The sequence below is a fragment of the Suncus etruscus genome, chromosome 14 (genome assembly GCF_024139225.1).
Source record: "Suncus etruscus isolate mSunEtr1 chromosome 14, mSunEtr1.pri.cur, whole genome shotgun sequence".
Taxonomy (NCBI): Eukaryota; Metazoa; Chordata; class Mammalia; order Eulipotyphla; family Soricidae; genus Suncus; species Suncus etruscus.
The window spans coordinates 53,423,338-53,447,248 of NC_064861.1; positions in this window are offsets into that span (position 1 = coordinate 53,423,338).

Below are 23,911 nucleotides of genomic sequence, written 5' to 3' on the forward strand. Positions count from 1 at the left end.
AACTCGAGCCAGTGAATAAGGCAAGGAAGGAGTTTAGGCATGGAGCAAAGTATCCTTATAGTTATTAATTTTTATTTTTAGCTTATGTGATTTGTCTTGTTTAAAATTCTCAAAAACCTCAGTGTCAGGTTTTTAGTAAATCCAAAACTTTAAGTGCATATGGGAAGGCATTAGAAATATAGCCAAAAAGAAATAAATTACATTTTTATTTGATTTTTTTTATTCAACATGGAGAATACTACCTTCAGAATCTTCTATAAAGTGAACTCTCTGGGGCAGAATTTTTGTTTAATAAAAGTTTAAATTCCCAGAGTCTGTCTTTTTGCTTAGAATATGTGGAAACTTCATTTTTTTGTGTTTCTCCAGTTTTTCTTGTAGGGTTATACTGCATTTTGGGGCAACATTCTACACCAGGGAGTAAAAATAAGAGCTGTCCTGGAGTAGAACCAGAGATATTGATCTGCCCATCAATGTCTCTGGAGCATAGAATAAGTGTGAAGTTGCAGTGCAGTGAACAAAGTAGGTCATATTGCCACAGATGTTACAAAAAGAAATCTCATACCTTGAGTTGAAGAGAAGATAGAAAACAGGTACTTTTAAAAGCATAAAAATGTTGTTATTTAACTAAATATATGTGCATTAAGCGATGGAATGAGACTATTTTCTGAAGTACAAAATTGAACTTAGACCTAAATGCATACTAGTTGCCAGCCTAAGACATATATGTATATACCTATAGATATATATCTGTTGTAGTCAGTCTTTACCTTAAATTGGAATGGTGTATCAGACTTCACCTTTAACTACTATAGCTTCCCTTTTACATATCATAAACCCACCTGGGCAGGAAAATCTTCTAGATAGACTCTTTACCCAGTCTATTCTCCACACATGGGTGTTTCTATCTTCCCAATAAATAGTGTGGTTCTGATGGGCTTCTTGGTCTCTCTTCGTGTGGTGGAAAAGTTCCTGCAGGGGCCTGTGTTTAATTTCTCTCTCTCTAGACTGTTTTGGATTATTGCCTGTTGCAGCACATTCCAGTGTTCCAGACCCACTTCCCCTTTTCCCTTGGGATTATGGTGTAAGGACTTAATTCACATTTGTACACATATCTACATATCTATACTATTCACATAATAAGAATTTGAGGTAAAGGTAACTAAAAACATAATGGTATAATTCAAGGCAAAATATTTTTCTATTTCATTAGATCTGATGAGGATAATAAATGCCCCTTGGTGGAGACAAGGAGAGCAGAAAATAAAAATAATGGAATTTTCACTATTTTGTGAAGCCTAGGATGGTGTTTTTATTTTATTTTCTTTATCTTTTTATATCATCTATTTATTTTTTTAACCAGTAGGAAATTATTTTTTAATAAATAAATTTATTTTTAATAAATAAAATGATTACAAACATATTTGTAGTTGGGTTTCATTCATAAAAATGAACACCCCCCCCCTTTGCCAGTGCAACATTCCCACCACCAGTGCCCTCATCTTCCTCTTCCCCTATATCCTGCCTGTATTTGAGATAGACATTTTACTTCTCTCATTCATTAACAGCGTCATGATAATTGTTAATGTAAGTTTTAATTCTATTTTTACTCTTGCTCTCTTCATTTTATTTATCTATCTATCATCTATCACCTATCTATCTAACATCTATCTATCTATCTCTAACATCTATCTGTTTTTTTGACTACACCCAGCAGTGCTAAGGAGTTACTACTGGCTTTGCACTCAGACATTGCTCCTGATAGGCTCAGTAGACCATATGGGGTGCTGAGAATCAAACCTTGGTCTCAGGTTGGTTATATTTAGGTAAATACCCTGCCTGCTCTGCCATCATTCTGGCCCCAGCTTTCTCTTCATTTTAAACAAAACTATTTACTGTACATGTATACATGTTTGTGTGTCACACACACAATTAGTTTTTCTAAACTTCCTATTGTACTTGCAGTGTAAAAGCCTGGATTTCCATTTAGTCATTTCTGACTTAGTGTGTGTGTGTGTGTGTGTGTGTGTGTGTGTGTGTGCATATGTGTGTGTGTCTATTGCTAAGCCTCATCTCTGGCCCCTTTATTTAATTAAAAAAGTTTTTATTGGCATTTTGTACATGATATTATGAAATTCCATAGGCTTTAAAACTTTGTGTATAATTGTCAGTTCTAAAAAATATAAAAATGTTTGAATTATCTGTATATAACAAGCTCAAGTGATAAATATATCCACATTTTGAAGACAATTCTAAAGTAAGTCCAGTAATTCATCTGCAAGAGTTATATTTATAGTTTCACCAAATTTTAGTCATTTTGTATATGCATACATTTCTGAGTCATCAGTATAAATGTCTCATAAAATTTTAACTTAAGTAATATGCTTGAAACATATTACTATTTTTACTGTTAGTCAATATCAGATTAAAATTTTTATGTCAATATTTGTTCAAATGTTCTAGACATATTAACCATGATTTAATTCTTGTTTGATAAATGGAGGAGGGAATTATTTGGTCAATTAATTATTTTTTAGTTGACATAACATACTAGTTTTAGGAACACAACATAATGATTCAATATTTGTTTATATAGTGAAATGATCTAGTTTTAATTAGATATTCTATGATAATATCTGTTGAGAAGATCACTAGGGAACAGAAAAAGGAGCCAGGGATTTCGGGAAGATAATTTATTAGATTGAACTAGTAAGGGCTTAAATATGTGGAGAGCAGAAAAATCAGTGTGAAGAGATATTACAAAGCTAGAGTGGATTTAGACTAAAAGGGTTAATTCAGCAGGGCAAAATTAAACATCAGGTCAGTTTATAGTTCCTATTGAAACTAAACTCATTCATATTTAATCATTTCAGATAATAAAGATAACTTTGAACATGCTCTTATCATTTTTTCCATGTGATATGTATTATATACATATATATAATGGGAATGATGGAAGCTACTTTAAATATTAAAGAGAGTGTGAAGTACTCATTCAGAGCCAGCTGTATTTAAAAAATCATTTGACATTAATTAAACATTTTATTTTTATTTAAAAAAAACATGGTTTATAAAGTTATTGATAGTTGAGTTTTAGGCATATAATACTTGAACACCAAACATACCACCAGTGTCAACTCTCATCACCAGTATCCCCATACTTATTTAGCCTTAATTTTTAAAAACCTTGATCTGAATACATTAATATAATCATTTAAAATTATAGTAACATGAGATTAGAACAGAACAGTAGGTAAGTCACTTGCCTTACACATGGCTGACCTGGGATTGATGCCCAACACCACATATGGACCCCTGAATCTACCAGGCATGGTCCCTGAGCATAAAACTAGGAGTAAATCCTGAACACAGACAGGTATGGCTTAAAAATAAAAAACAAGCAAACAAAAATTTTAGAACTGTTTGTTTTGCTTAGCAGCATGTATTAAATTTAATAAATATATTTAATTTTATTCTCGACCCTTTCCCCTGTGATTAAGTATTTTTGGTAGATTACATCGTGAAGATATGTTTTTATTAGTTTTGTAGTGCTGGGGATTGAACCCAGGGTCTCACACATCAAGGCAAGTGCTCTGTCACTGATTTTTACCCCTAGCTGGACTGTAGCCTAAAATCTGATTAGTGGGAGAGAGCTTCATAATGTACCTTTATTTAATCCTAGAAGCAGTTTGCATGCACTAATTAGATATGCAGTAATGCAAATCAGATATCTCCATAGCACTCATTACTTTAGATTACTTTCACAGCCCCTCATTCCTCCCCCCAATAGTTTTCACCTGTCTATTTATTGTATTTCCTTTCCTATAAGTTAGTGAAAAGCCTGCAGCTATAATCTTTAGGTAGTTAAGAGAAATAAATGATTTAAATGAGGTTTTCGGCTTATGTTTGTTTTCCTTTCTCTCTGCTAATTAGGGATGAATCATGCCTTAGATTTATTCTCAAATAGTAAGTGTCCATAAAACTAGCAAGACACAGAGAGTTGCTTAGGAGGGCAATAGATAGTGATTTGGAACCAATCACACATTCTTCCCATACTTTCCCCTACAGACCAGTGCTATAAAAATGAATCCAAATATGTAATTATTTATATGTCACCTCATGAGTGTTTATTGCTCCTAAACTGCAGGTTGTTGGGGAATGAGATTCTGTGTACAAAAGGTGCTTTGTCTAGTTTGTGGTTCCAACCTCTAGTCTATCGCTCCTTGAATCTATCCTCAGTAATACTTTAGTGTGACCCTTAAGCAATGTAATTATGACTTTGCAAGTTCCTTTCTCTAAGTTCTCTCTTGACTTTTTAATCTAAGGTCTTTCTTCATTTTTGCCATGTAGGAAAATTCAAATAATTTAGTAGGGTGGGAAAATTCATTCAACTTTAGCTCTCAATTTTTGCTGTTGTCACTGTCATGCATTCAAATTTCCTTCTTCCTTGAGATAGAACAGTGAGTGACCAGGGGGAGCATGGGCTGTTGCACCCCAGTGTCTTTACATCATCTCTGGACTCGCCATTTATTTTCTTTTGAAGCCCTATTTCCAAACATGGTCAAGGGGTGTCACTTATTTTAAAAGTTTTCCTTGCTCCCCATTTGGCTTTGCCGCTGAATTTGGCTTCTTTTTTTTTTTTTTTTTTTTCTGTGTCTGTAGATACCTCTATATGAGTGGTCAAGATGACTTGTTGGAATATAGTGACATTCATAACTGAGACAAAGAGAAAGAGGATAGGATTGTTACCTACTTTAGGATTGTTGCCACAATTAGATACAGCAGCCCTGATAAGAAAGAAAGGAAAATATAGAGCTGCTCACATGCATGTTCAATATGTAGTAGAATGACAGTAAACTCTCTCTTGAACACATTTGCCTTATCTTGCCTCAAATGGATATTAAAGGACAGGAAAAATAAGCTGAGTATATGTAAGGCTCCACTTGCTGTAATCCATCCCCATGAGAACAGGTTTCAAACAGGGTCATTGCGATGAATATTCCTAATCAAGCATAAAGGTGAAAGATTTGGAATTGGGGTGCTTTCAAACTCCTGATCTTGAGCCCGCCAAACCGGTCTCTCTTTATTCACCAGCTCAGTTCACAACCTGATGGGGTAGGGTAGAGTGTGACAGACAAAGTACATATCTAGAGCTAATTCAGTCTAGGTGGAAATGTAAAAAGGGATGAATGGAAGAGGAGTGATGCTGGCAGTTAAGAAAATTCTTGTAATTCCATAAGGGTCTATACTGTGAGTGCATATATAAATAAATATTTATTTAGTAACTGGTTTCATTTATTGTCTGATTTCTTTTCAGGTTTGCCTTTAAAATGGATTCTTCTTTGAAGATGAGAAAACTGATGCATGGGGTCCTAACTGTGATAGATCTAAAGGTAAGTGGCAGAACTGAGAACCCTTTCTACCTTATCCTAGTGACACTAAAGCCTATAATACTGAAGGCACCTAATTGAATAAACAAAGTTGAAGACCATAAAGGTGTAAATTTCCAACATGGTGAACTACCTAACAAGACCAGTATTTCTCAAATGTGTTCCTGGTGGGCCCCCAGGTTTTTCAAGGGTCGACAGGAGAAATTGCTAAATAGGGAGCCAGGGTACAAGACCAGGGGAGATTATGGTAGGACAGGGGTACCACGGGAAGGAAACATGTCAGAAGAGGGCCACTTTTAATATAAAGTTTGAGAAACAGGGGTCTCAAATTCAATTTACCTGGGGGCCGCAGGAGGCAAAGTTGGGGTGATCCTTGAGTGCAAAGTCAGTAGTAAGCCTTGAACATTGGGGGGTGTGACCCAAACAACTAAAACAAAACAAAACAAAAAAAGATTCCTCTAGGGCAGGGCCACAAAATGTTGTACGGGGGGCCGTTTGCAGCTCGTGGGCCATGAGTTTGAGACCCCTGATATTCTAGAACTTGCAGGAAGACTAAACAAACATAATTCTGTATTTATAAATGTCCTGGTTATGGTGTGATTCTAATGATCATTAGGAGGGATTTTTGGAGGGAATATGGAAGCATCTCATTATTAACATTAAATAATCTTCCACTGTAAATTTTCTCTCCAACTGTGAGACACTGAATGCAGACACGCATTTTAATTCTAGATTCCTTAATCAAATTTTGTAGTTATTACACAGAAGACAATCAATGATTTTTAAATGGTGTTGAGTGTGTAATTTATCAGTAGTTTAGAATGAGCCCAAGGCTAAATGCAAAGTTCAGTACTCACTTGACAGTAGATTCTAGATGAGGAAGGAAATGTAGGAGTTCCATAACCAACACCTTTTCTAAGTTAGTGGCCCTTTCATGCCACTAACTAATATATCATGCTTCTCTTTTACCCATACCTTTTTCCCCCAGGTCTTTTCCATTAAGTTTTCTTGGAGTTGAATTAATTCTTAGATTATAGCATTAGATATTAATGAACGATCATTTTGGGGGGAGCACACCCAGTGACGCTCAGGGGTTACTCCTGAGCTATGTGTTCAGAAATCCCTTCTGGCTTGGGTGATCATTTGAGAGGCTGGTGATCAAACCGAGGTCCGTCTTGGGACAGCTACGTGCAAGGCAAGCACCTACCGCTGCGTTACCGCTCCTACCCCATGAACGATCTTTTTTTGCCTGACTAGCTCACCTTATCACCCAATGAAGCTACAGTTTTACAAGTTTCTCTGCTGATTTTGGGAATTGGATATCAAGCAGTGTAATCGAGAAATACTGTTTAAGTGCACTGGATACTGACACCAAGATTGCTTATTGAATCAGTTGCTCATGGTTGCAGTGGAAAGTCAGAACAATGGGTCTGTGTTGAAATTGTTTCCTGAGCCTTTGGCTACTGTATTTGAAATCAAAATATTGAAATGTGGCATTTTTGCCAATATTTATAGCCCATTTTGCCAAAGAACCTTCATGGAGCTTATTTGCAGGCCGATTTTCATGATTACAACCATCACAATAAAAAAGGAATTCATTTGAGGACTAAACCTGTGGGCTCAATAAACAAAAACATAAGCACATCCAGCTCTTGAGTTACTTTTGCCAAATTCTCTTCCATCATCAGGCAATTGCCCAAAGAAACCCTGACTACCAGCCAGTTGGGTTTCATAGAAAAATTCTAAAACCTCTTCTGTTTCTATGCTTCTTTATTATTCTTTTAGGACTACCTCTAAAAACCATTAAAAACAGGTGTTTTTTTTATAGAGTTGGTATTTCTAAATCAATAGTATTACCAGGTCTCTCAATTGGAAAATGGGGTCATATGATCAAATTTCTAATGAAATATTCTGATTAAGCCAAGCTGCCAATGCTGTTCCAATCTGCCAAGACCAGGAGCTATTCAGAGATGGGATAATTTTCCTAAATAAATCATGACTCTGAAGTGGAATCATCAAAAAACACGATAGAACATACCTAGCTCTCTTTCCTAGGTCATTTTTTTTCATTGCAAGAATATCTTTTTCAGTATGAGGAAAAATGGGCATTTTAGTGGTATATATAGTAGCTTAGTTCATAGTGAACTACTTACATTGGAATATTTTAATTCCAAGTATTTGACTGGTTCACAAAAGTCAATTGTTAAGTTTTCAGGAAATTTGATAGTTGGTTGACAATAATATTTACTAAATGAAGACTATCAAATGCAACATACGATTTAGTTTTAAAATTACTTGTTTAGAAACAAACTAGTAAAAAGTGTTGATTTCTTCAAGTCTTTTTATAATACCACTGCTTCATTGATGATTTCTATGTAGATGCACAAGCTACTCTAAAATCCATCCTCCAATAAACCTTTTTTAAGCTCTTCTATGAGATATATAATTTTTAACTTTGATGCATAGACACTTACCCATGTTTTTTTCTCCCTAGAATCTTAGTTTATTGGAATGTTGGCTTGATATCTCATTCTATTTCTTTGTTTAGTATAATTCTTAACAGGTTTAGTACTCAAAATGTATTTTTAAATTAAGTCAAAATACTAGCTTACAAGTGAACCAATATTACACTTTTGTTTAACATACATAACTTATTGTTGCCATTAAAAGTTTGATATTTTACCAGAGGGGCAGTAACAATGATAGAGAGTAACATGACATGCTACCAAGAAAAGTATCAGTGGGCATGGGAAGAGGTTCACATTCCCTGAACCTTAGCTTTGATTAACTTATTATTTTTAAAGCTGGTCACTTACTACACTTTTTTGGTTATAAAATTATTTTCAAAAATGAAATTTGCTATTACATGCTTTTAAACCAATAACTAATCTCAGGAAGTACAGAATGCAAAAACAATCTTTTTAGATAATGTTGAAGAGTATGTACTTGAAGAAAGGAGAGGATTTAAAGAGGAGTAAATGATTAAAATTTAATTTAGTGTGGCTGGAGAGATAGTACAGCAGGTAGTGTGTTTGCCTTGCATGCAGCGAACCAGAGATTCTATCCACGACATCCCAAATGATCCCTCAAGCACCACCAGATATGATTCCTGAATACAGAGCCAAGAGTAACCCTTGAGTAATGCCAAATATAGCACCCCCAAATTTTTTTAACTTTAATCATTTCTTTACTTCAGAAGCAAGTACTGAGTGAATAATATGTTTAAAATTTTGTTTTTAGACACTAACAGTATAAAGATAAATAAGAACTTAAGTATGATTGTGGAAATTGTACTCTTTTAGAAAATGTAGGTTAAGGGAAGTTTTTTCAAAGAAGAATTTTCTCAAGAATATGGAAATTTAGAGTCAAATGGAATAGTATGATAAAGGACCAAAGGAAAACAGTTTTAGGAGGTGAAATATGTCAAGTCTAATAGAGAAATATACCAAAAATTTTTTTATTTTAAAAAGATAATAGAAGTTGAAAAAGAAGAAAAGAAGATCATGTTGAATAGAGTGCTCCTGTTGAATATACATATCTATAAATGTATATTTATATATGCATACAGATATATATATATATATATATTTATATGTGCTATTTATACACAGTGGAGCCATTAGTGCTTACGTACCTGGCTAATAATTAGGAAGAGGCAATAAAGGAGTCTATTTCCCCAAGACCTTTGCCCTGTTTCCTTCTACAACTTCAGTCTGCCCACTTGAACAGTGGAGGCAGCTGTAGCAATTCTATTCTGACAGTGGCATCAAATTATTCACTGAGAGCCATTTCTGCACTTGCTCAGGGACTTTTAAGTGAGGATCTCAAAGTGAATCTGGGCTGCTGTGTACTGCAAAGAGGACCAGAATTTCTCTTTGGCTTTAAAGGATGTCCCATTGTGAGAATGAACTTTGGGTTTTATCTCTCCCTTTGAAAAAGAATACATCAAAGTGAGACATCTGAAGCCAAAGACACAATGATCCCCAATCCAAAGCTAAGTTCAAAAACCCAGAGATGAGTTGTGTTATTAGGAAATTGTATTTTCTGGCTCATATGGAGGACAAAGAAAGATTAACTTGCAAACATAAAACAGGACTTGAAATTCCTATTAGTCTTGGGCCCCAGGGCACCGAGTTTTTCAGTGTGACCCTTTCTCCCCCCAGATTTAAGGGAACAGAGGCACATGTAATAGATGGGGCTCTTATTTGTCTTTGTCTCAAACATATAGTTATTAGAACAAAAGTTATTAATGATTAAATGATGGATGAGGAAAAACAGTTTTGGAAGTATTTTCCCTTGGAGGGGCCCTAGTTTCATGATTTTGAGGGTTACATCCAAGCTTTGGCATTGTAAGTAAAACCATGGTTTACTGAATGCTCACTTTTTGAAGCATTTTAAAAATAAAGTACACTACAAAATCATGACTATATTAGAAACCTTAAATTATAATTAAATGATATATAGCAATCATATTAAATAATAGATGCTTTTTAGCCAACTGAATTAAAATTATTATCATTTATTACAGTCTATGTTTTTGTTTTATTTTTAGAATAATTTATTGATTCATTCCATATTTAACATGTGGAGTAGGTAAATCTTTTATTCTCTATTGTAGATGATGCTGTTGTGATTGAATCCTGGGTGAGTAGAGAACTTACAGATTCAAAATCATCCACGAGCCACTTTTGGTGTGAGTGGGATATTTATCAGGTTAGTGGACAGCAGGGTGTGTGCTCTGTTTATGGGAAATTAAGGTGTGTGCTCTATGTGTTTAGGACATTATATCACAGCCTTTTCAGTTGTTTTATTTTTTCCAGAATCTATCAGATCCTGAGACAAGAACTTGAATGCATGGAGTTTACCTGAAAAATTCAGGAGGCCTTGGCTAAGTAAATGGATGATGATGATCTAATTAGGATAAGAAGTCAATGAAAAGTACCTAATACTCTTGTAAAAGTTACTAAGACATTTATATTGACCAGATTCATCATTACTCATTGGTAAGTCAAATTCATATTTTGTCGTATTTCTTTTTGTTATTGTTTCTGGGTCATACGCCATGGTGCTCAGGAATTACTCCTGGCTCTGCACTCAAAAGTTACTCCTGGCAAACTCAGGGGACCATATGGGATAACAGGGATAGAATTCTGGCTAGCCACAGGAAAGAAAAATGTCTTACAGCTGTGCTATTACCCTTGCCTCAGAATTTTGTAGGATTTCTCTTAAAAATAAGGTGGGGAGAAAAATTAGCTAACCTAAAATATGACCTTGTTTAAGGATTTATTTCATCTCTGGGTGACAGTTGCCTTTTGTGAGAGATATTTAAATATAAATTCTCAATTAAGCCATCTCCTTCACTATAGAGGAAAGATGCAGTCTCCTTACCTCATTTCAAGGGAGATAGTGGAACTTAAATCTGTATTATTTTGTTCTAATTCGGCCTACTTTAATTAAATGATCTAAACTTGGTGCAACAAATAGGAAACTGGCTTGTTGGGAACTGACTTGTTTGAGGACATTTTGCTGTTCTTTCTGCCATAGCCCAGCTTTTCACCTAAAAGCAATATGCAGTCTTGCTGTAAATTTTTGAGCTAAGAGAAAAGAATGTACAGCTGCAGGACATAATTTAGCTCTTAGCCCGGAGGAGAGTAAAAACTGCCTGGTACAGTTATCAGAAACTAGGCCCCATTCCTTAAGACCACATTCCGGAGTAATTTAGGCTGTTATCAATAAGTATATGCTATATTGTCTGTTCAAGATCACTTAGGCAAGCACATATTGCACCATTTCCTGATAGTCAAGCAATTAGGAATGCAGCTAGTAGGACACTAGAAGTTTCCATTGAAACAGCACGTTCAGCATAGCTTGAAGGTCATCCAGCCCCTAGCCCACTGCCCACTTCCTTATGAGCCTTCGCGCCAAAAGTATGATTGACATCACCTTTGTACTGCCCCTTTTCTCCTTCACTATTTAAGAAGGAACTGTAGCCAATAAAGACACCCTTGAACAGTGAGACGCTGCCTTGGGTCTTTATTATTAACCTCTCTCAGATTTTTTACAGTGTGGTTGTGCTTCTACTCAGCAAAATAGAAGTGCGGTCGTCTGAGAAGCCTTCCCAGCTAATTCCTGCTGGCCGGGCCCCCCTGGGGGGCTTCTGGACGCTGCATTTTGGCGCCCAACGCTGGGCTCGAAGATCACCGCCACACTCCGAACGACTACAGGTCGGCGTGTCCGGAGCTCCTTCGTAAATCGCGGAAATTACCTCATCAGGGTAAGCGTTGAAACGAGTTAGCCTTAATCAAATATTTAAACTGCAGTTTTTTCAGTCGTTCTGATCGCCGCCCCTGATTGGCTTTTGGGGTTTCACCCATAGGATACGTTACCATGGGTAATTCTTTGAGTATTGAACTTAAATTCATTACAGATATACAGTCTGAGTTGAAAGCCAGACATGTAGAGGTTACCAAAAAAGATATTTGTAATTTTCTTATGTTCATTCATAATGTATGTCCTTGGTTCGTCATTTCCTGTCCAGAAATTGTTGCGTCCACTTGGGACAAAATAGGACAAGAAATGAGTGATTATTTTGTAAATCATGATGAACCACAGAAGGAAAAAATTATGTTCCAATATTGGAGCCTGTTAAGAGATATCATTGTAACTAAAAATGCCGGAACCGCCAAAGACATCATCCATGCCGTTGAAACTCATGTACAACAAGTCTCCCGTGAGTGTTCCAGAACTCCTTCTCGTTCTAATTCTGTCTCTCATCTCCCTTCTCCCTCTGAAAATCCTTCCCCTTGTCCTCCCTCCACCACTGATTCCTCCACCACTGATTCTTCTACCTTTGTCTCCAAAGTAAATAATGCTCTTAAAGATCTCTCTAATGCTTCTCATTTATATCCCTCCCTTACTTCTGTCCATGCTTCTGCTCCACCTCAGGAACCTAATTCCCCAGAAACACAGACCTCTGCCTGTCACAGCTCCTTAATCACACAAGCCACACAAACTCTTCCTCCTCCTTATGACTGCCCTGCTCCTCCTAAATGTGCCTTTCCTGATCCTCCTAAGCCTACTGCTTTAGATTCTCATCTCATTACTATTACATCCATGATTTCACAACTCGCAAACGAGTTTCATCAATCTCGTGAACAAAAACCTGCTCACGCTGCTACATTTCCTGTTCTCATTCCTAATGGCGAGGACCTTCCCCCGCCTTCACCTCAGCAGCCTCTACCTCTTCATTCTAACCTACCCCTCCCTCCGCCCGCTGATCCCCGCCCACTTGAGAGGGCGCAGAGTGATCGCGAGGCACAAGCCGCTGTGAACACAGCTTCTGTAGCGGTTGATTCCAGTCAGCTCAATTCGTATGTGGAAGAAGAAGACGCCCAGCCTCGCAATGCTAATTCTCCAGAGGGTGAGACTCCTTTACATTATGTTACCATCCATAAAAGAGACCTTGCTGAGCTGCTTCAAGCAGCAAAACCTTATGGAACCCTAGCATACCCCGCAATCTTGCATCCTCCCTCGGGCGTCCCTGCCCTGTCGGTTGCTCCACAACCTCCTCAGGCCTCCCCTGCTTCCTCTTCTGCTTCCTTTCATCCTATGGTCACCCGCTCACAGGCTGCAGAGCAGCGTTCCTCTCGTACCACAGATGCTGCTCGAAGCACTCCCTCCCGTCCTTTAGCTCCGGCTTTCTCTGCGAGAGAAGCTGAGGCTGCAGACAACGAAAACATCCCTGCCCTTGAGGCAGCAGATGACGCACCTTTAGCGCCCCCTACCTCACCTGCACCCTCTCACCACCGTGGCCCTGGTTCAGTTTTCGCGAGAATATAGAAATTCGAGATCTCGATCAAACCTCCCTTAAGGAGCTTCGCAGAGCTGTTTTGGACTATGGCGTTCAAGCCCCCTATACCCTCTCCTGTTTAGATAGTCTCTCCTATGGTGGTAATCTTTTTCCCATTGAATGGCGCATCACTGTTCGCCGTTGCCTTAAACCTGAACATATTGTTCTTTGGGAAGCTGAATTTATTAACAACTGCAGAGAGCTCACTCATGATAACGAGCTTGAGTTCCTTCAAGTTTCTGGCTCTAAGCCTTATGACACCATACAACAACAGCGCCCCCTCTCGTATCAATTGCTTAACCTCACCTCCCAAGCCGGTCTCAAAGCCTGGAAAGCTATTCCCTCCTCCTCTGCCCCTACTCTTCCTCTTGCTAGAATTCAACAAGCTGACAATGAACCCTATCATGCCTTTATTTCTCGCCTTCTTGAAGCTATTGATCGAACCACTGGCATTACAGACACCTCCAATCCTTTTGTTAAGCAACTTGCTTTTGAAAATGCCAGTCCTGCCTGCCGTCAAATTTTAAAATCCCCTAAGCCGTCTCGATCCCTTGAGGAAATGATCTCTCTTTGCAAAAATGCCCATTCCTTTGCCACCCAAGTGGCTGGCGCCATAGTTGCTTTTCAAGGACAAAATAAAGGCCGCATTTGCTTCTCTTGCGGCCAGCCTGGCCATTTTGCCAACAACTGCCCTCAACGCCAAGCCCCTATTATGCAGACAGGCACGACCTCTCCCCGTCCTCCACTTTGTCCGCGCTGTCGCCGCGGCCGCCATTGGATTGCAGAGTGCCGTTCCACTAAAGATATACATGGCAATCCCCTGCAGCCTAATCAACGTTCTCCGGCTCAGGGAAACTCCAGAGGGGGCCGGCTCCGGGCCCCAAGTCGTCAGTTCCAACGTTTTGTCCCGGCCTCGGAGCCCAGTCAGCCGGCACAGCCCACTCCAGCCCCCCAGGCTTATTACCAGCAACAACAGCCACCTTCTCAGCACCAGGCACCTTGCCAACAGCAACCTCTGGTGCCCCCCAATATGCTCCCACCCCAGCAACCTCCCTTGTCAGGGCAACCCCAGGGAGCGTCGGACTGGACTTGTGTCCCTCCACCCCCCACTTATTGACTCCTGAGCATGGCGTTTATCAAATCCCCACAGGTATTTTTGGCCCTCCACCACCAGGTCACTTCTTTATGATCATTGGGCGTGCTTCAACTATTATTAAAGGCCTCATTATTCAGCCCTCCATTGTGGATAATGACTATACTGGAGAAATTATACTTCTTGCAGTCGCCCCCTATTATCCAGTTCAGGTACTACCTGGGCAGCGTATCGCGCAGGCCCTTCCACTTCCCCTTAACGTCAACCTGCCTTCTCTTCCGGAAGCCCGTGGCAATTCGGATCCTGGCTCCTCAGACATTTTCTGGGTACGAGCCATGTGTAAAATTAGGCCCCCTCTAGTTATCACTATTGGAGGCAAGCCCTTCACGGGTCTTCTTGATTCTGGTGCAGACACCACCTGCTTTTCTCCTACTGACTGGCCCCCAGACTGGCCCACCACAGCCTCTTTTGATTCTGTCTCTGGAATCGCGGGCACAGTCAAGCAAGTCCTCATTAGCGCCAATAAGCTGGTCTGGCAGGACGAAGACGGGGACACTGGACTTGTACGTCCGTACATAGTTCCCGACCTGCCCATTAATTTATGGGGCCGAGACATTATGGAACAAATGGGTGTCTATATTGTAAAGTGCAAAAACCCTGCTGCTCTCGCTCAAATGATGAAACAGGGGTATACACCCTCTAAAGGCCTCGGAAAGACATTGCAGGGCATTTCTAAACCCATTCAGCCCTCCCCTAATCCTGGCCGTCAAGGTCTTGGTTTCAGTTCTGTTTATACTGTATCAGTCCAAAACGCCCCTATGCCTCCTATAGAAAAAATTACCTGGCGCTCTGATGCCCCTGTTTGGATAAACCAATGGCCTCTATCCGGTGAAAAACTCCAGGCCGCCTCAGCTCTTGTAAAAGAACAGCTTGAGGCTGGACATATAGAACCTTCCACCTCCCCCTGGAATACACCCATCTTTGTTATTCGCAAAAAATCCGGCAGATGGCGCCTCCTTCATGATCTTAGAGCCATCAACAAAACTATGATTCCCATGGGAGCCGCTCAGGCCGGCCTGCCAGTGCCGTCTGCCATCCCTTCTAATACTTTCAAAATAATTATTGATCTCAAAGACTGTTTCTTTTCCATTCCCCTTCACCCAGAAGATTGTAAACGTTTTGCATTTTCTCTCCCAGTTCCCAATTGTGCTGGTCCCTGTCCACGCTTTCACTGGAAAAGCTTACCCCAAGGAATGGCTAATAGCCCTACACTATGTCAAAAATTTGTTGCTTCATTTATTGATCCCTTTCGTGACTCTTATCCCTCAGTTTATATCCTTCACTACATGGATGATATCCTTCTTGCATGTCCTAATGAGTCTCTCCTGCATTCAGTCTCTACTAAATTAATTTCTCTCCTATCCTCAAAAGGTTTTAAAATTTCAGCAGAAAAAATTCAAACCTCTCCACCTCACTTATTTCTTGGATTTGAATTACTACCCTCTCAAGTAAAAACTCAAAAGGTGCAAATTCGCACCCACCACCTTAAAACACTTAATGATTTCCAGCGCCTTCTTGGTGACATAAATTGGCTCCGCCCTTACCTTAAACTCACCACAGGCGATCTAAAACCCCTTTTTGATATCCTCCAAGGAGATTCCAACCCCTCCAGCCCACGCTCTCTCACTCCAGAAGCTCGTGCCGCACTTGATTCTGTCAATCATGCCATCCAAAACCAACTTATCACTTACTATAACCCTTCTATTGATCTTCAGCTCATTGTTTGCTCCACAGCTTTCACACCCACCGCCGTTCTCTGGCAGTCCGCCCCCCTTTATTGGATTCACCTTCCCTCCTCACCTTCCAAAGTTCTTTCTACATACACTTCCTCTGTCCTCCAGCTCTTACATCAAGGCTGTGAAACATCCCTCAAACTCTTCGCTAAACACCCTGACACAATTATTCTTCCATACACACACAATCAATTGGCCTGGCTAGCAAACATGGATCAAGCCTGGCTCCTCTTTCTCACATACTTTCAAGGAACCCTATCTACACACATGCCAGCTGACAAACTGTTGCACTTCCTTAATAAACATCCTGTTGTGTTTCCTAGACTCACTAAACATCAGCCCATTCCCTCTGCCTCTCTTGCCTTTACAGATGGTAGCTCTAACGGGACTGCCTCATTTTCAGTCGATGGAACAACCAATACGCTCACTACCACACACACTTCTGCTCAGCTTGTGGAATTGGAAGCCGTTCATCAGGTCTTTCTCTCTGTTCCTCAAGCCTTTAATTTATACACTGATAGTCATTACATTGCTTCCTCTTTGCCACTTTTGGAAACAGTACCCTTTATTAAACCCTCTACTCCTGCCTTCACACTCTTCTCCCACATTCAACAGCTCATTTTACAACGAACCAATTCCTTTTACGTGTCGCATATCCGTGCACACTCGGGTTTGCCTGGCCCCCTTACGCTTGGCAACGCCCTTGCAGACGAAGCCACCCGTGCCACCTCCTCAGCTATTTGTTTTCTCTCCACCATCCCTCCATCTCCTACACATGACACTCTGCAACAAGCTACTCTTGCCCATAAACTCCATCATCTCAATGCTCAAACCTTACGTCTTAAATACGCTATCACTCGTGAACAAGCTCGTGAAATTGTTCGCTCTTGTAAATCCTGTCTTTCTCTTCTTCCTGAACCTCATGTTGGAGTTAATCCCCGCGGCCTTGTGCCTGGTGAACTTTGGCAAATGGATGTCACACACTATCCGGCATTTGGCAAACTTAAATACATTCATGTCACTGTTGACACCTTCAGTGGGTTTATTTGTGCCTCCCTACATACTGGAGAATCTTCTGCTGATGTTATTGCTCACATGCTGCACTGCTTTGCCACGCTTGCAGTGCCCAAAGTTCTTAAAACTGATAATGGCCCAGGGTATACTGGCCAAAAATTTCAAAACTTTTGTGCTAAGTTTGGCATCCAGCACAAGACAGGAATAGCCTATAACCCCCAGGGTCAAGGCATTGTGGAGAGAGCTAATCAAACTTTAAAGAACATGCTCATAAAGCTCTCTGGCGAGAGTGAAACCTTGTATGCTCGCCACGGCAGGCACCGTCTCCTGCTTGCCCATGCACTCTTTGTGCTTAACTTTTTGTCACTCGATCTTCAAAACCGCTCTGCGGCTGATCGATATTGGCATCCCAACACTGCCTCTGATTTCCAGTCAGTCCTCTGGAAAGATGTTCACACTGGACTCTGGAAAGGGCCACACCCCGTCCTCATCTGGGGCAAAGGCCATGCTTGTGTCCATGACATAGACACGGGCAACACCCGCTGGCTTCCAGACCGGCTGGTCAAACATTATAACGCGCCCAGGGCTCCCAGCCCTGAGAATCCCCTTCCTCCTTCTCTTCCAGAACCTATCGCCGCTAACATCGTTATTTCATCCACCACCGTCCAAAATGCGTGCCCTCCTGTTGCTGTTGCTGTTCCAGCTCCCATCTGTCTGCCACTCCCAGAATAACAAACGCTACCAAGTCTTCAACTACACTTGGCAGATCATCAATGAGGCTGGCGACGTCGCTAACCAAACTTCCATCCTCTCCACCTCCATTCCTTGGCCTGTTCTGCACGTCGATTTTTGTGCCCTAGCCATGGGTGCCAGCTCTTACTGGGGCACCCCTAATTTTCATCTACCTCAACTCCGCGCTATTGACAGCTATAACTCCTATGCCCCCCCTACCGCTGGTTGCAATTCTGCTGTTCGCCGTAACTACTTAAGATATCACTTCTCCACCTTCTATGTTTGCCCAGGACATCATCGCCCCCGTTCCATCGACCATAAATGTGGCGATCATAACCAGTACTTCTGCGCTTCATGGGGTTGTGAGACCACTGGAACTACCTATTGGAAACCTTCATCTTCCTGGGACTTTATCACCGTCTCTCGCCCCCCACTTACTCATCCTCTTCCCAGCTGTGATGCATCCTCCTCTACCCGTGGTTGGTGTAACCCCCTCATCATCGAATTTACTGCTGCTGGACGTCAGCATCACTGGACTCAAACCGTACAATGGGGACTCAGACTTTACATTAGGCGTACCGACCCTGGACTTCTTTTTTCCCTCCGTTTGCTTAAACAGTTGCCGAATTCTCACCCCCTCGCCGTTGGTCCTAACACCTTTCTTCATCCTCATTCAGGTCCATCACACATGCCTTCTCCTCCTTCTCCTCTTCCATCTGCCTCTCCTTCTCTCAGACAACTCACTATGCCTTCCGGTCCTTCTCCCTCCTCGCAAGTTATTCTCAATCTTATGAATGCTTCTGCTCTTGCCCTTACAGATCCTGCCTATGAAAGATGTTGGCTTTGTTTTTCTCCTCAACCGCCCTTCTATGAAGGTGTTGCAGTGTTTGGCAACCTTTCCTCTACCTCCAACCCCTCTGACCTCCGTTGGAACACACAACCTCAACATGGCTTTACAGTCGGTCAAGTCGTAGGCTCTGGCCTCTGCATTAAGCCTAACGACTCCTTGCTTCCTAGCCAATTACTTGATGTATGCAACAAAACTATTGACATCTACAACTCTTCCTCCTCAAAAACCTATCTGTTAGCTCCCAATAGTACTTATTTTGCCTGTGCTTCTGGCCTTACTCCCTTTATCATTCGTTCTTCTTTTCTCCTTTCACATGACTACTGTGTCCTCGTTATTCTCATTCCAAAAATCACCATTCACTCAGAACATACCTTTCCCTCTCCTGCCACCTCACCATATTCATATTCTTCTCAATCTCTCTCTCGACGACGCCGTGAGCCCTTCACCTCCGTTACACTTGCAGTTCTCCTTGCTGTTGGCGCTACTGGCGCTGGCACTGGTATCTACTCTCTTGTATCCTCTCAATCCAATTTCCGCACTCTTACTCAAGCAGTAGAGCAAGACATTAATGAAATCAAAACTAGTCTGCAATTTCTCACAGATACTATTAGTTCCCTTGCTGATGTTGTTCTCCAAAATCGTCGTGCTTTAGATTTTGCCCTTATGAAAGAGGGGGGAGTCTGTGTAGCCCTTAAGGAACAATGTTGTATTTTTAAAGACAAAACAGGTTTAGTTAGAGATAGCGTTCAACATATTGGTGATGGTATAAAAGATTTTGAAAAACATTTCGATGAAGAACAAGGTTGGTACCAGGATTGGTTTTTCTCTTCCCCTTGGTTCCACACAATCTTGTCCACCGTTGTGGGCCCTCTTATTAGCCTCATGCTGCTCTTTTCTCTTGGCCCATGGATTTTCCGCAAAATTACTGCCTTTATTAATAACCAGGTAGATGAAAAGGCAAAAACCTCTATTCAGGTTAACTACCAGCGTCTAACCCCGCGTGACTCCTGTGAAAACTTGGCTTTAGTCACCAAGCCGCCTTTCCAGCCACTAAGTTTCCAGGAGATAGAGCGCATAGCTAACAGACGGAGTTCGCTCCGGCACTTGTGCTCTCGGCTGTGGAGACACCTACGACGGGATTAGCAAGGTCCCAGTTAGGGCACGGCCCTAAAAGGCTACAACGCATAATTCGGATCTCTGCGCACACCCACGGCGTTTGTAGCCACCTTTTAAATGCGGCTTTGGCCGTGTCCGACCTGGTCAAACCTTGTATGCCTAAGACACGGTTCTTCCACCCGCTCACGACTTTCCTTCTTTTATTAGAAGAGAAAGGGGGAGATGTTGGGAACTGACTTGTTTGAGGACATTTTGCTGTTCTTTCTGCCATAGCCCAGCTTTTCACCTAAAAGCAATATGCAGTCTTGCTGTAAATTTTTGAGCTAAGAGAAAAGAATGTACAGCTGCAGGACATAATTTAGCTCTTAGCCCGGAGGAGAGTAAAAACTGCCTGGTACAGTTATCAGAAACTAGGCCCCATTCCTTAAGACCACATTCCGGAGTAATTTAGGCTGTTATCAATAAGTATATGCTATATTGTCTGTTCAAGATCACTTAGGCAAGCACATATTGCACCATTTCCTGATAGTCAAGCAATTAGGAATGCAGCTAGTAGGACACTAGAAGTTTCCATTGAAACAGCACGTTCAGCATAGCTTGAAGGTCATCCAGCCCCTAGCCCACTGCCCACTTCCTTATGAGCCTTCGCGCCAAAAGTATGATTGACATCACCTTTGTACTGCCCCTTTTCTCCTTCACTATTTAAGAAGGAACTGTAGCCAATAAAGACACCCTTGAACAGTGAGACGCTGCCTTGGGTCTTTATTATTAACCTCTCTCAGATTTTTTACAGTGTGGTTGTGCTTCTACTCAGCAAAATAGAAGTGCGGTCGTCTGAGAAGCCTTCCCAGCTAATTCCTGCTGGCCGGGCCCCCCTGGGGGGCTTCTGGACGCTGCACTGGCTAATGATATATACAAAGGAAAGAAACAAAGTTAAATTTGTATTTTATACTATAAAAAATTAAAATGTAATCATGAGACCCAACTTTAACTTTCAAAACTTAAAATGAGTCTGTTATGCTGGCAGGATGGGGAGAGGCAGGAGTGGTGATATAGGATGCACTCTGGGAACATTGACGGAAGGAGGTCAACGGAGGGAGGATGGTGGTATTGGCCTGAAACATAGTATGAAGAAGCTTGTAAAATAACAATGGTTTCAATAAAATATTAAAAAATCAAAGCCAAAAAGACAAAGTGGATTAAAGACCTCAAGATTACATCAGAATTCATAAAAATACATTGAGGAAAAGAGAACTTTCCAGGACAAGAACTCATAAATATCTTTAGATTTTTGACTCCAATGGCAAAGATAAAATAAATATAAACAAATGGAACTGCATAATTTAGAAAAGTACTTGCTTTACAAAATAAAAGTTGGTCTAAAATAAACGGACATACTACTGAATAGGAGAGAATATTAGCACACTATAGACAAGATGAAGGGCTGATATCCAAGATACATAAAGTATTCATAGAGCTTAAAACATAAAAATCAATAATGCCATCAATATATGAGATGAACACTTAACTGAAGAGGGATAGGAATAGCCACTGGGCATAAAAATGAGTGCTCATCATCACTTGTTATTAGGGAAATTCAAATTAAAACAAATATTAGATAGCTGTGAGGGTAATATATAATAGAGTGGACTCAATTCATGATGGTGGGGATGTAGTGAAAAGGAATGATCTTTCATTAGTGGTGAGAATGTCATCTGGTTCAGGCTCTATGGGAAACAGAATGCAGGTTCCTTCAAAATGTAAGAATAGAGCCCTCTGGTGCTGGAGGTTCTGTGGAGCAATAGCACAATGGAGAGGATGCTTGCCTTGCAATGTGGCTGACCCAGTTTTGATCTCTGTCATTCCATATGGTCACCTGAGCACCACTGGATTCCTGAGCTCAGAACCAGAAGTAACCCCTGAACACTGCTGAGTGTGGCCCCTCAAAAACCATAAACCAAAAAATAAGAATAGAGCATCATAGGATTCAGTGATTCCCCCTTCATCTGGAAATGGAAGTTGGGTGATCTTAAAGTAAAGTGAAATAATTCAGAGGGAGCACAGATACCAAATGATCTCACTCACCTATGGCACATAAAGAGCTAAAATATAGGAAAACACAATATGGAATGATGACAAGTTCTTGGTCATGGGGTAAAAAGTTCAGATTATTTAGCAGTTGGGAGAAAGGTAGGCCTGGAATTCAGGAGTGGATTAAAGGTGACATAGACAAGTGTTGGAGGGTCTTGGGCTTTTCTGTGGTGGTTGGATGCAGAACACTTTACATCAAAACCAAAGCTGTTAACACTATTGTAACCATGCCACCTAATTTTTTAATGAACAACTACAATAATATTGTAAATAGAAAGGAAAAAAAATACTGAAGTGGGGTCCAGAGAATTAGTATAGGGGTTGAATGCAACTGACCTCTCTTAGGTCCTTGGCATCACATAGCTCCCCTGAAGACCATCAGAATTGATCCCTGAATTGGATATGACCCCAGAACCAAGAAAAAAAAATCAACTCTGAGCCATAAGTGTGATATAGTCGGTAAAGTGCTTGCCTTGCACATGGATGACACAGATTTGATCACTGGCATCCCATCTGATCCTCAAAATTCTGCCAGGTATTATTCTTGAGCCCAGACCCAGAAGTAATTCTTTAACACTGCCTGGTTTACTTCTCTCTCTACCCCCAAAATATATAGTTGAACAGGTGAGGTGTTGCTTTGTACACAATTTACCCAGATTCAATCCTCAGCAACAGTTATGGACCTCCCTGGTACAGATAGAAGTGATATTCTTGAGCCCTCAGAGTAAGCTGTTTGGTGTGGCCCCCAAAACAAAAGGAAGGAAGAAAAGATGAATAAATGAAGGAAGGAAGGAAGGAAAAGGAAGGAAGAAAAGAAGGAAGGAAGGAAGGAAGGAGAGAAGGAATAAATGAAAGAAGGAAAGAAGAATGGAGGGAAGGAAGGACACTGAAGTAGACTCTAGAATTAAAGGAAGGAAAATAAAATAAAACAGAAAACAAAATAAAACAAAACACAAGAGCTGGCTTCTTGCCCAATAATTTGGACAATATGACCACTATTATTTCCTGGTCATTGTTTTGGCTTTGATTAGACTAAGAAATACTTCTGTTATGATTGAACCCTAGATGCCTCTCTGTATAGACTGGCCAGTAGTGACTTTAAGTGAAGTCCTCCTTGACTGACAATAATCCTTCACTTTACCACACTAAATAATCAGACCCCAGATAACATTCCTCACAGTTTTCTGCTCTTACAATCCAGGATAAGGGTCTCTCATTGTGTGTGTGTCTCAGCCATGGCCACCTGCTTCCCCTACTCTGTAAGCTTGCTGTTTCCTGCAGAGTTTCTAAATCTATCTCAACTGTTATTACATCAACCTCATTCTACTTGGCATAAAACCAATCCCTCTTGTTCTTTTTCCAGGGTTTCTTCAGCCTCTGCTGGTCATATTAGCTTTCCAATTTAAATTGTTTCCTCACAAATAAAGGCCTGCTTTTCTGTGCAGCTGTTTGTCTGATTTTTAGATGATAGTATGCTATCATCCATGCTGTTCTCCCAGTCATCTCGCAGGCTGATCCTCCCTATCTCCTCTCAACATCCTGACCATTTCAATTGAAGTCTGCAGTCATGTAACTGCATGGTCAATTTTCATGTATCTCTCCTAAGTACCCAAGCATTAGTCATTATTGTTACTGAATAAGTGACTGTATTGTCGTTTTGATTCTTGCCTCTTGACAGAGAAGAATTCATTTAGTAGATTTAGTAAGGCATCATAGAGATATGTGGTTTTATTTTGTGCAAAACCCAACAATACCCAAGAATCACTCCTGGCTTTGCATTTAGAGATTACCCATAGCAGGCACAGGGGGCCATATAGAGTGCTAGGTATTGAATTCAGAAGAGCCATGTGCAAGGCAAGAGACTTATACATTGTACTATCACTCTGGTTCCAGTGACAGATTTTATTAAGAAAAAGGAAAGAGTAGAAAATAGGCCACTTTAAGAGTTGTTCCAAGGCTGGAGAGATAGCATGGAGGTAAGGTGTT